Raw genomic sequence first — 13,003 nt, 5'->3', positions numbered from 1 at the left:
ATACCAACAGCTAACGAAAGTATTGTGACTTTCGTGGTCACTTGCTGTTGGATTGGCGGTCGATTTCCTGTTATAATGGTTACAACACCGGTTTAATCCGAATGTTAAAACCGTTCAAAATAACCATTTTCTGTAATAACCATTTTCTGAAATAACCATTTTCTGAAATAACCATTTTCTGAAATAACCATTTTCTGAAATAACCATTTTCTGAAATAACCATTTTCTGAAATAACCATTTTCTGAAATAACCATTTTCTGAAATAACCATTTTCTGAAATAACCATTTTCTGAAATAACCATTTTCTGAAATAACCATTTTTCTGAAATAACCATTTTTCTGAAATAACCATTTTTCTGAAATAACCATTTTTCTGAAATAACCATTTTTCTGAAATAACCATTTTTCTGAAATAACCATTTTTCTGAAATAACCATTTTTCTGAAATAACCATTTTTATGAAATAACCATTTTTATGAAATAACCATTTTTATGAAATAACCATTTTTATGAAATAACCATTTTTATGAAATAACCATTTTTATGAAATAACAATTTTTATGAAATAACAATTTTTATGAAATAACAATTTTTATGAAATAACAATTTTTATGAAATAACAATTTTTATGAAATAACAATTTTTATGAAATAACAATTTTTATGAAATAACAATTTTTATGAAATAACAATTTTTATGAAATAACAATTTTTATGAAATAACAATTTTTATGAAATAACAATTTTTATGAAATAACAATTTTTATGAAATAACTTATTTTCGGCTCTTTACTCTATTATTTCTTGTAATATAGAAATCGAACGAAGGTTGAAAAATTACCACTTCCCCAGTTTCGAGATACATAGACTCAAAATATCAAATAGGCAAATAAAAAGAAAAATGAGTCCATCCACCATTCTCTGACTTTCCCGAAAAGTGATACTCGGTTAAATATTAGAAAAAATACCAGTATTCTTCTATTGATTCTACTTTTTGAAACTCTGTTCAAAAATCATATTGTAATCGAGGATCATAACACAATTTGGGCATTACGAAAAAACAGTGCTAAAAGGTGAAAACTGAGGTTAGAGCACTAGTATTCGTATTAGTTTTTTCCTTTTTCAAAGTTCTAAGTTTTTCTCCTTACATGATGTCGCAAGTTTGTTGCGGCTCCACCCCTTCTTAATCTTTTAAAGCAAATGGAACACTGTACTTCATTTATACCGCACATCGAAAAATACTTCACGACTAGGGATGGTGCCGTTCTGTAAATGTCAGACGACGATAGCGTGGAAGTAATCTACAGACCAGCTGTGTCGAGGCTCGCACACTGCATGTACACGCATACCTGCCAATCGGATATGCCTCGTGGTAAGAGGTATTTTTTCGACTCATCAACGCTGTTCCATTTCTTGTGCTGTGTGTTTGCTGCTCGTTTCTGTCGGCATTGTTATTAAAGTAACGTTGATCGCTTTCCACATTTTCTATAATAACGGAATATTTCAAAGCAAAGGAAATTTTACGAATAAAAATTATTAATTGTAAAAAAAGGTTTATTTAAAAACCAAACATTTTAGCACTGCTACTATGGCTAATTGATATTTCGGTGTTTTGAAACACAGACCAAACAAACATCGAAAAATACTGGTTATTCAGAACTAAAATATCGGTTTTAACTGATCGTTTTTTACTATCGTTAAGTTGCTCTCGTATCGTCTCTCGGCTTCTGTCTCGGGTCCTTCGGCCAACGTTTGTTTGATGATTTTTCTGATGTTTCGCCTTCACGATTGACTGGCATTGTCACAGGTCCACCCTCCATTGTTGGTGGGGGACTGGAATCGAACTCGCGGCAGGAGATTGTAATTATGTACCTGTCGACCCAACGTCTGAAGGCTATTTCCTTGGTGATGGTCGTCGTAGTTCTCTCCGTACTACTTCAAACGGTAGTTCGGTGCAGCACAGGAATCCAGGATCCTTTTACCTTGAACTTTTTCTCATTCTTGTTGAAGCTGTTGTCATGTTTCTGGATGTCTGTGGCAATTCTTTAATATGCATGCTTGATAATTCACCACTACGATGACACCTGTCTCGGCGAATTTTAATGTGAGGTTATTATGTGGTCAGTCTCGCACACAGAGTGCTCTGACACGACCAATTCATCTACTTGTCCGCCAGCCGGTGTGGCCGTGCGGTTCTAAGCGCTTCAGTTTGGAACCGCGTGACCGCTACGGTCGCAGGTTCGAATCCTGCCTCGGACATGGATGTGAGTGATGTCCTTAGGTTAGTTAGGTTTAGGTAGTTCTAAGTCTAGGGGACTGATGACCACAGATGTGAAGTCCCATAGTGCTCAGAGCCATCCACTTGTCCCAACTTGAATTAACGTTTATGTTTGGTGTCCAGTCATTCCAACATGAACGCTTCCACAAGTACACGGTATGCGGCATGTTCCCGTCATTACAATTGAGTCCATCGTGTAAAATGTCAGTAAGTGCAATGTCCTTGCTCTTGAGACAAAGATTAATGTGTAATTGGGAGGAAAAGTGGCTACAAGAGAGGAATGAGAAGCGTAGCCTTCTAAAACTTACTACCAGGTCCAGTCATCGTTCCTGTCAGTGACAGCCGGAATGGAGTCTTATTAGCGCGAATCTTATTGTACACTGTTCTCAGAGCCATGCATTCTATTTCGGCGATGAGAAACGCCAGTATGGGAAGGTTGTGATGGTCAGATTGCAACGCTACACATACACTGAAGGGCCAAAGAAACTGGTATAGGCATGAGTATTCAAATAAAGAGACACACAATACAGGCAGAATACGGCGCTGCGGTCGGCAAGTGTCTGGCACTGTCGTTAGATCCGTTTCTACTGCTACAGTGGCAGGTTGTCAAGATTTGAGTGAGTTTAAACGTGGTGCTACTGTCGGCGCACGAGCGATGGGACACAACATCTCCGAGGTAGCGATGAGTGGGGATTTCTCCGTACGACCATTTCACGAGTGTACCGTGAATATCAGGAATCCTGTAAAACATCAAACCACCGGCATCGCTGCGGCCGGAAAAAGATCCTGCAAGAACGGGGCCAACGACGACTGAGGAGAATCGTTGAATATGACAGAAGTGCGACGCTTCCGCAAATTGTTGCAGATTTCAGTGCTGGGCCTTCAAGTGTCAGCGTGGGAACCATTAAACGGAACATAATCGATATGGGTTTTCGGAGCCGAAGGCCCACTCGTATACCCTTGATGACTGCACGGTACAAAGCTTTACGCCTTGCTTGGGTCCGTCAATACCGACATTGTACTGTTGACGACTGGAAACATGTTGCCTAGTCGGACGAGTGACGTTTTGAATTGTATTGAGCGGATGAATCCATGGAACCTGCTTGTCAGCAGGGGTCTGTTCAAGCTGGTGGAGGCTCTGTAATAGTGTGAGGCACGTGCAGTTGGAGTGATATGGGACCCCTGACACGTCTCGATACGATTCTGACAGGTGACACGTACGTAAGCACCCTGTCCGATCACCTGCATCCATTTATCTTCATTGTACATTCTGATAGACTTGGGCAATTCCAGCAGGACAATGCTACACCCCACACGACCAGAATTGCTACAGAGTGGCTCCAGGAACACTCTTCCGAGTTTAAACACTCCCGCTGGCCACCAAACTCCCCAGACATGGATGTTATTGAGCATATCTGGGATTCCTTGCAACGTGCTGTTCAGAAGAGATCTCCACCCCTTCGTACTCTTACGGATTTATGGACAGCCCTGCAGGATTCATGGTGTCAGTTCCCTCCAGCACTTTCAGACATTAGTCGCGTCCATGCAATGTCGTGTTGCGGCACTTCCGCATGCTCGCGGGGACCTAACACGATATTAGGCAGGTGCACGAGTGTCTTTGGCTCTTCAGTGTATTTTGCTTGAGGAACGAAACATTCTTCGATCTGAACGCGAAAGACTGAGAAACTCGATGTATTTCTTAGTAGATATAAGTTTATCATATTTTACAGCTTAATTGATGAAACAAAGACAGCAGGACGGCCAAGATAATAGTAATAACAAAGAGAAGTAGACGATCAAACTGCTGATACTGATAATACTGTAGTTCTGGCATATAAAGCAATAGAATGCCGTAGATACAGTTCTGAGGCGAAATATCGGAAGCATTCATGAAATTCCCACAACAGGCAGTACAGCTGTATAAGCTGTGAATGCATCTTATATTCAGGCGAGAGGACATAAGCTACCAGTGGAACTGACATCTATTTTAGTAGACAAAGTTGATTGAAAGCATTTTAATTTCTTTTACCGTGGGTAGGAGAGAGAGAGAGAGAGAGAGAGAGAGAGAGAGAGAGAGAGAGAGAGAGAGAGAGTGTGTGAGAGTGTGTGTGTGTGTGTGTGTGTGTGTGTGTGTGTGTGTGTGTGTGTTACCATCTTTGATACATGACTTCCACCCCACTCACAAGAATGTCTGTATTTGATCAGCAGTCATATGACATTGGTAGTGGTTGTTCAGGAGAGATTTTCTCGTGGACAACATACTTTGGTTCAGTGGACGACTTATGGTGGATAATGAAAACAGGTAAGAAGACGTGAAGAAAACATGATGTTTTTAATGAGTTGAATCTAAGAAATCTAATCGGTCTTGAACTTATTTTAGCGGGTGTAATGTTTTGCCAAAAATGTTATCTAGATACAGCCCATTGGAAACACCCTGTAAGGATGTATCACATGGTTTATCGACGGAATTCTGTTGTGTTGTGGAATCTGCCAGCCAGAATATAGACAGTTGTTTACAAAGTCAAGAATTCACTTACATCAATGTAATTTCAATGATCAGTCCCATCCCAATATCTCCAATATCTCACTCACTCCCTCCCTCCCTCTCCCTCCTCCTCCCAGTGTCTCAACCAAAACACCGGTTTAGTTTATGCTGTGTTCTATCGTCCTGTAAAACATGTGTAAACGGTAATTAAAAAAACCAGAACTACGGAGTATCCGAAAAGCGCATCTGTGAGGCGCAAATGTCAGTATGCCTGGAAGGTGAGGTGGTAGAGCGTCAGAGCGTCAGAGCGTCGTGCTAAAGGTCCCGAGTTCGAAGCCCACTGATGTCTATTTTTTAACAGCTTACGCGTGAAGTTGTTATATGGGAGATCACTTTTGTAACATGTAAAAAGGACGTTTCAGAGTTTGTAGCAATGTTCTTTCGGCAGTCTGCTTTCGCTTCGTTAGTTGAAAGTAGCAAACCTATAGAGCACATTTGAATAGACAGATGTGGTGTTACATATACGGATATACGCTATAGGTTTGCTACTTTCAACTAACGAAGCGAAAGCAGACTGACAAAAAAACATTGCTACAAACTCGGAAACGTCCGTTTTACGTGTCAGGAAAATGTTCTCCCATATTACAGTTTCACGCGTAAGCTGTTAAAAAAATCGGCGTCAGTGGGTTTCGAGCTCGGGACCTTCAAAGGTGATCTGACATCTAACGACTCTCCAGAGATATTGACGTTTGCACCTCACTGATACGCCTTACCCTTACCCTTGCTCTGTAGCTGTACTGGTCATACTTTTAATTACCGTTTATACATGTTCTACTGGACGATAGCACACAGCACAAACTAAATCGGAGTTTTCGTTGATACTCTTATTGACATACAATGGTTGGTGATCCGAGTGTCTTGACGTCTGGGGGTTTGGGTGTGAGACATATGGAAAGGTGGACACTTTGTTAGATAATAAATCAGGTACGTCATTTAGTAACAATAGGTTTCTGAAGAAAATAATAACGAAGCAACTTCAAAGATTTATAAACTCAAATATCCACTTTTCGAAGTCTTGTAAAGTAAATAAATGCGTGATGTGTGATACATTAACCAGAGAGCAAATAGCGAATAAAATAAACATTATTTCTCGAAGTAACTGATGATGATCAGGGCAGTTGTGCAAATATTGTGCAAACTGAAACCCACAAACCTGCTGGATGCCTTACAGCGTCGTGTATCAGACTGCAAAAATTAGGATGTGAAGTGGGACCGGCATACGACTCATCAAGAGAAGCACCAATAGACTATATCCGAAGTTAAAGGAAACTCCGTACGTTTTCACATAAACCTTTTAATATTAATATGGGCTATCAAGACCGATGAGATTTGACGCTTTATTGACGAAGTATTTCAATTTCGAAATTGAACCCACGGATTGATGTGTTGCATCTTCGTGCATTTCTTTCGCAGCATGGATTACAAAAAAAAGCAGGAATGGTACGGAGGGCGAAATGATCGACTCGGTGCGTATAGAATTTTGGGAGAAAACATACCCTTTTTCTCCAGTAATACAATGCTGTAGGCGTTTTGTCGCAACAAAGGGATGATCGCAACCGGCCACACCGTTGGGCATGGCGCCTTCACAGTGCTGCGAAGTACTCACCGTTGCCGCGTCGCTACTAGCAGGGAGTCGTTGGCGAAGAAGTGTTCTCCGGCGTAGCCAGTCGTGGTGTGGTGGCTCGCGTCCGCCGCCGCTGCCCACGGAAAGGCGGCCAATCCCGCTGTGCTGCTAGCGGCCAGCACGTGCCAAGCACTAATACGTCACAATCAGGGCTGCCTTGTGGCCTACCAGGAACGGCGCTTCGTCTTGCCTCTATTCACGGGCAAGATGGCACGTTGTACTCGTGGCTTGCTTCACTAATTGTTTGTTCCTCTGGAATTAGCGCCCGGAAGAAGTATGGGCGCCGCGTTGCACTTCCGACTTTTCTCCTCCTCTCCTTTTCTCCGTCCAAGGGGCTGCACTTAGGAATATTTACTCTCAAAAACCAATTAAAATTACTTTACTTTTTTCGCTGTGGGCTCAAATGAAATAAACTATGTGAGGTTAATTATATGTTTATTTACAAAATATGCAAATTTAACATAAAAACTCTTGTAATATATCTTTATTCAGTATCAAACTGTTGTTCATCGTCCTGTTTGTCATCTTCGCCTTCCTGTATAGTTTCATCGTTAGCGCCGGCCGGTGTGGCCAAGCGATTCTAGGCGCTTCAGTCTGGAACCGCGCGACCGTTACGGTCGCAGGTTCGAATCCTGCCTCGGGCATGGAAGTGTGTGATGTCCTTAGGTTAGTTAGGTTTAAGTACACTACTGGCCACTAAAAGGTATCAGATAGATTATATAATGGTAAGACAGAGATTTAGGAACCAGGTTTTAAATTGTAAGACATTTCCAGGGGCAGATGTGGACTCCGACCACAATCTATTGGTTATGACCTGTAGATTAAAACTGAAGAAACTGCAAAAAGGTGGGAATTTAAGGAGATGGAACCTGGATAAACTAAAAGAACCAGAGGTTGTACAGAGATTCAGGGAGAGCATAAGGGAGCAATTGACAGGAATGGGGAAAATAAATACAGTAGAAGAAGAATGGGTAGCTTTGAGGGATGAAGTAGTGAAGGCAGCAGAGGATCAAGTAGGTAAAAAGACGAGGGCTAGTAGAAATCCTTGGGTAACAGAAGAAATATTGAATTTAATTGATGAAAGGAGAAAATATAAAAATGCATTAAGTGAAACAGGCAAAAAGGAATACAAACGTCTCAAAAATGAGATCGACAGGAAGTGCAAAATGGCTAAGCAGGGATGGCTAGAGGACAAATGTAAGGATGTAGAGGCCTATCTCACTAGGGGTATGATAGATACCGCCTACAGGAAAATTAAAGAGACCTTTGGAGATAAGAGAACGACTTGTATGAATATCAAGAGCTCAGATGGAAACCCAGTTCTAAGCAAAGAAGGGAAAGCAGAAAGGTGGAAGGAGTATATAGAGGGTCTATACAAGGGCGATGTACTTGAGGACAATATTATGGAAATGGAAGAGGATGTAGATGAAGATTAAATGGGAGATATGATACTGCGTGAAGAGTTTGACAGAGCACTGAAAGACATGAGTCGAAACAAAGCCCCCGGAGTAGACAATATTCCATTGAAACTACTGACGGCCGTGGGAGAGCCAGTCCTGACAAAACTCTACCATCTGGTGAGCAAGATGTATGAGACAGGCGAAATACCCTCAGACTTCAAGAAGAATATAATAATTCCAATCCCAAAGAAAGCAGGTGTTGACAGATGTGAAAATTACCGAACTATCAGCTTAATAAGTCACAGCTGCAAAATACTAACACGAATTCTTTACAGACGAATGGAAAAACTAGTAGAAGCCAACCTCGGGGAAGATCAGTTTGGATTCCGTAGAAACACTGGAACACGTGAGGCAATACTGACCTTACGACTTATCTTAGAAGAAAGATTAAGGAAAGGCAAACCTACGTTTCTAGCATTTGTAGACTTAGAGAAAGCTTTTGACAATGTTGACTGGAATACTCTCTTTCAAATTCTGAAGGTGGCAGGGGTAAAATACAGGGAGCGAAAGGCTATTTACAATTTGTACAGAAACCAGATGGCAGTTATAAGAGTCGAGGGACATGAAAGGGAAGCAGTGTTTGGGAAGGGAGTAAGACAGGGTTGTAGCCTCTCCCCGATGTTGTTCAATCTGTATATTGAGCAAGCAGTAAAGGAAACAAAAGAAAAATTCGGAGTAGGTATTAAAATTCATGGAGAAGAAATAAAAACTTTGAGGTTCGCCGATGACATTGTAATTCTGTCAGAGACAGCAAAGGACTTGGAAGAGCAGTTGAATGGAATGGACAGTGTCTTGAAAGGAGGATATAAGATGAACATCAACAAAAGCAAAACAAGGATAATGGAATGTAGTCTAATTAAGTCGGGTGATGCTGAGGGAATTAGATTAGGAAATGAGGCACTTAAAGTAGTAAAGGAGTTTTGCTATTTGGGGAGCAAAATAACTGATGATGGTCGAAGTAGAGAGGATATAAAATGTAGGCTGGCAATGGCAAGGAAAGCGTTTCTGAAGAAGAGAAATTTGTTAACGTCCAGTATTGATTTAAGTGTCAGGAAGTCATTTCTGAAAGTATTTGTATGGAGTGTAGCCATGTATGGAAGTGAAACATGGACGATAAATAGTTTGGACAAGAAGAGAATAGAAGCTTTCGAAATGTGGTGCTACAGAAGAATGCTGAAGATTAGATGGGTAGATCACATAACTAATGAGGAAGTATTGAATAGGATTGGGGAGAAGAGAAGTTTGTGGCGCAACTTGACCAGAAGAAGGGATCGGTTGGTAGGACATGTTCTGAGGCATCAAGGGATCACCAATTTAGTATTGGAGGACAGCGTGGAGGGTAAAAATCGTAGAGGGAGACCAAGAGATGAATACACTAAGCAGATTCAGAAGGATGTAGGTTGCAGTAGGTACTGGGAGATGAAAAAGCTTGCACGGGATAGAGTAGCATGGAGAGCTGCATCAAACCAGTCTCAGGACTGAAGACCACAACAACAACAACAACTGGCCATTAAAATTGCTACACCAAGAAGAAATGCTGATGATAAACGGGTATTCATTGGACAAATATGTTATACTAGAACTGACATGTGATTACATTTTCACGCAATTTGGGTGCATAGATCCTGAGAAATCAGTACCCAGAACAATCACCTCTGGCCGTAATAATGGCCTTGATACGCCTGGGCACTGAATCAAACAGAGCTTGGATGACGTGTACAGGTACAGCTGCCATTCAGCTTCAACACGGTACCACAGTTCATCAAGAGTAGTGACTGGCGTATTGTGACGAGCCATTTGCTCGGCCAAGATTGACCAGACGTTTTCAATTGGTTAGAGATCTGGAGAATGTGCTGACCAGGGCAGCAGTCGAACATTTTCTTTATCCAGAAAGGCCGTACAGGTCATGCAACATGCAGTCGTGCATTATGCTGCTGAAATGTAGGGTTTCGCAGGGATCGAATGAACGGTACAGCCACGGGTCGTAGCACATCTGAAATGTAGCGTCCACTGTTCAAAGTGCCGTCAATGCGAACAAGAGGTGACCGAGACGTGTAACCAATGGCACCCCATACCATCACGCCCGGTGATACGCTAGTATGGCGATGACGAATACACGCTTCCAATGTGCGTTCACCGCGATGTCGCCAAACACGGATGCGACTATCATCATGCTGTAAACAGAACCTGGATTCATCCGAAAAAATGACGTTTTCCCATTGGTGCACCCAGGTTCGTCGTTGAGTACACCGTCGCAGGCGCTCCTGTCTGTGATGCAGCGTCAAGGGTAACCGCAGCCATGGTCTCCGAGCTGACAGTCCACGCTGCTGCAAACGTCGTCGAACTGTTCGTGCAGATGGTTGTCGTCTTGCAAACGTCCCCATTTGTTGACTCAGGAATCGAGAAGTGGCTGCACGATCCGTTACAACCATGCGGATAAGATGCCTGTCTTCTCGTCTGCTAGTCATACGAGGCCGTTGGGAACAAGCACGGCATTCCGTATTACCCTCCCGAACCCACCAATTCCATATTCTGCTAACAGTCATTGGATCTCGACCAAGGCGAGCAGCAATGTCGCGATACGATAAACCGCAATCGCGATAGGCTACAATCCGACCTTGATCAAAGTCGGAAACTTGATGGTACGCATTTCTCCTCCTTACACGCGGCATCACAACAACGTTTCACCAGGCAACGCCGGTCAACTGCTGTTTGTGTATGAGAAATGGGTTGGAAACTTTCTTCGTGTCAGCACGTTGTAGGTGTCTCCACCGGCGCCAACCTTGTGTGAATGCTCTGAAAAGCTAATCATTTGCATATCGCAGCATCTTCTTCCTGTCGGTTAAATTTCGCGTCTGTAGCACGTCATCTTCGTGGTGTAGCAATTTTAATGGCCAGTAGTGTGTTTGTTTACAAAATATGCAAATTTAACATACAAACTCTTGCCATATTTCTTTAATCAGTGTCAAACTGTTGGTCATCGTCATTTTTGTCATCTTTGTCCTCCTGTATAGTTTCATCGCTATCATTTTCATGTAGAGGTAAAGTCGATGTGTTTGTGACCATTAGACTAGCTGCCTCTTGCGAAAATCGGACACTTTTCTTACGATGCCGTGGGCTGCTACAACTTGAAGGGTATCAACTTAATAACAGTCTGTGTAGTACATCTTCGTTACAATCCACGCGTGAAAATTAACGAGCGTAATGTATTCTGTATTGCTGTATGTGCTTGCTGCGGGCCTCAGCTGCTTCCTCTGACAGTTGACCCACAGGTACAGCTACTTTAGATATGACTTCGGCACCATGCTTTAAAACTTTATAAAGTGTTGGTGACATGGGATGCCAGTCACACAGATCAGTATACATTTTTGCAATTTCACGAGCAAAGACATCAAATTTCTCAGTAACAGTGGTGTCGCCATTCGAAATCATTTTCAGGATTTCTTTGAATCGTGTAATTAAATCCACATTGAGACAAGTGATTCGAGAAGCATAGTGGGTCTAGAATGTACAACAGAGTAAACGCAAAACTGCTGTGTTGCAATAGTTCAACGAATTTCTTTCATTCTGAATAAATAAAATCAGAATCGCGGATAAGGGCGGACATCGTTATTGTGTGAAGCAAATGTTAAAAGTCGACATTACATGCCTGTAAAGGAAGTATAATTGATACCCCACAGGTAACTAAAAACATTGAAATCTCAAGATTTTGATTGTGTATAAAGGTACAATTTAAACAATAAAACACTAAATATATTATGTAAGTTACAGTACATAAAAAGGTTCAAATGGCTCTGTGCACTATGGGACGTAACATCTGTGGTCATCAGCCCCCTAGAACTTAGAACTACTTAAACCTAACTAACCTAAGGACATCACACACATCCATGCCCCAGGCGTGATTCGAACCTGCGACCGTGGCGGTCACGCGGTTCGAGACTGAAGCGCCTAGAACCGCACGGCCACACCGGCCGGCTACAGTACATACCTTTCTTCCATATTCAGTAGGTGTTTTTATCTAAACCGAACAACAAAAGTGAGAAATAAATGTTATAAACAAGAGCGTACGCAGAAGCACATTTATTTTGTACTATGTCTTGTTTGCGAATGACTTTGGGAGAGGTGGCGGGCGCGTAGACGAAGATTCTGGCTGCCGAAAGACGGACAGGTTATCGACCTTGAAGATTAACACGTTTGAATTGATTTTAAAGTTGTTTGGCCATTTTGATTTTTGACCGGTTTTAGAGTGCTATTGGCAGGATAAGTTACCAGAATCCACGTATTTGTAAACCCAGACGAACGTGGGAATGGAATCTATTTCACTAAATGGCTATCCCTGGGTCATGGTCCCATTTGCAGGTTGCCAGTCTACTTCTAAGTGCTACAAAAAATTGATTGTTGTAAATTTTATTTCACATTCTTTAAATAACAAGATAGGCCTACCTTCATGTAATTTGGAGACTTTGTCTGAAAATGCATAGGCAGCACGTGTATAAAAACATTTTAAGTAGTTGGATCATAACCGTAATAGTTACTGTGTAACGTTTGGCCATATTAGCTCGACACAAATATAATTAATATATTGTGAAATATTTTTCGGTTTTCAGTTATACGATTTTTCTCGTTTCAGCAAAACTTATGCGTTTGCAACATGTAAACTTCGCCTAAGAAGCTGTGTAGCATTCCTCAATTATTTGAATTGTGACACCATGGCAACTGAAGCATTGACGCTGTATTGGAAGAATTAGTAAATGCCTCAACGGACGAAGGAGCACTTTCCAAGTTTGAAGATCATGGAAATATTGCATTTATAAAAACAAGTGTTCTGATGATGATGATGATGATGATGATGACACTAACGACAGTCCGCAACATGCACAAAACAGTATACAGTCATTTCCTTCTAAAAATAGGAGTAAGTAATGTCCACCAGTACAACATGGCCGTCTTATCAGCTTCGAATATCACGAAGGATACCCTAGGAGTTACTAGGTATGCAACCAGCAAAACAAGTGACGCAAAAAGTTCATTTGATGTAGGATTTTGAACAGTGGTTCATAATGAAATAATAGAAATGCCAGATATTGAGAGGCAGA

At 41.6% G+C, this 13,003-nt stretch overlaps 2 protein-coding genes across 6 annotated transcripts in view; one reads left to right on the top strand and one right to left on the bottom strand.

Annotated features, from left to right (window-relative positions):
- LOC126485118 (elongation of very long chain fatty acids protein 4-like) overlaps positions 1-6,524 on the bottom strand; it is a 112,339-nt gene extending 105,815 nt beyond the window's left edge. Inside the window, exon 1 of the mRNA XM_050108751.1 lies at positions 6,430-6,524. The gene's annotated coding sequence lies outside the window, so the exon portion shown is untranslated. The remainder of the gene's footprint in view (positions 1-6,429) is intronic.
- LOC126485117 (oxysterol-binding protein-related protein 9) overlaps positions 1-13,003 on the top strand; it is a 520,094-nt gene that overhangs the window by 134,916 nt on the left and 372,175 nt on the right. The gene's annotated exons all lie outside the window — the stretch shown is intronic.

This window comes from Schistocerca serialis, chromosome 6 (genome assembly GCF_023864345.2).
Source record: "Schistocerca serialis cubense isolate TAMUIC-IGC-003099 chromosome 6, iqSchSeri2.2, whole genome shotgun sequence".
NCBI lineage: Eukaryota > Metazoa > Arthropoda > Insecta > Orthoptera > Acrididae > Schistocerca > Schistocerca serialis.
The sequence above is the reverse complement of the archived record's forward strand: the minus strand, read 5'-3'. Positions and strand labels throughout refer to the sequence as shown.